This window comes from Hypomesus transpacificus, chromosome 22 (genome assembly GCF_021917145.1).
Source record: "Hypomesus transpacificus isolate Combined female chromosome 22, fHypTra1, whole genome shotgun sequence".
NCBI lineage: Eukaryota > Metazoa > Chordata > Actinopteri > Osmeriformes > Osmeridae > Hypomesus > Hypomesus transpacificus.
Genome location: NC_061081.1, coordinates 1504560 through 1505891, shown reverse-complemented (window position 1 = coordinate 1505891; position 1332 = coordinate 1504560).

Here is a 1332-nt window from a genome sequence, read left to right as displayed (position 1 = left end):
TAAATGTAAAGGCAGATTTGTTTCCAGTTGTTGAAGAATATATTATATAATTATATATTGTAGAATGTCTCAGTATGTCTATCTCTGGATATTTGTTAGACATTAAATGGCATGACTGAGTGTGTACTTATTAAAATGTTTAAAAAAGCAAAAAGCTAAAAATGTTACTATTGTAGCCTGTCTTTTCCTATTCAAATCATTTCTCACCTTTCTCATCTTCTTGACCATGAATAGTTAACCATGTTCATGTTTTTGTGCCTGCTGGCAGCGGTGTTGGGTTCCTTATCATATTTCCCCCTTTACATTTAATCTCTAATCCTCTTTCATTTTCCCATCTCTAAACTTTTTTTTAATGGATTTTCCTAATTCATCTGTTACCCTGCAATACATTTCTGGCCTGAATGACTAATGTTTTACAAATTGACAATATAACTATCTTAACCACCAATATGAAAAAATCCAACTGTGTTTCCTTGATGTCTTAAAACATGCAAAATGTTTCAATTATTTTTAACAGTCTTAAATTTAATGGGTGAGGGTGAATGGGCTGTGTAAGAACAAGCTTGTTTAAGTTGGTTGAGGGGGGCACTGATAGGCCCCCTGCAAAACTTTGTCTGCCTTTCCTTCTCCATATTAAAGAGATTTTCTGTGAATTAGCTGTCTGTGAAGGAATCTCGTGACCTAATATTTAAATATAGGTGGAACTGACCAGTGCCCACGGATCTTAAAAAAACAAACTAATCCTATCCAAGGGGGCTTACTTCGTTTGGTTAGAGAACGCTGCCAATTGTATTTGCATTCTGTTTAGATCTGTCAAGATAACACCGTATGCGGGGTTGCAGTATTGTGTCTGTTATGAACGGATCAGCCAGGACATAGCCTGTCATAAATGATGGTGTCCAACTGACTATCCAGAAGATGCTGATTATGTCTGCAGCTCAGAAACTCTGGTATTGATGAGCCAACAGCGTATTTATTTTATGTTATGTTTTACTGTAAAGAACTGTCTTGCATTTGTCACACAAGTTGCCAGTAGTTAGTCCACATCCGACCTACAAAGAAACGGATGGAGCCTGGGTAGCCATACTGAATACGTTGCCAAAATTAATAGGCTTTTTGTGTTTTCCTATTAATCAGTAATTATTTAGTAACCTAAAGAGAAATACATGCCTCCAAGAATTAAAGTTGAAGTTAGTTTCGCTTTTTGAAGTCAAGGACTTCAGTTTAATATGAGTGTGAGCGATCCATTCACATGTAATGCTACAGCTATTATCTTAATCAAATCAACATGGACGAGATAGACTAGAAAAATGACATGGACAATTATATAAT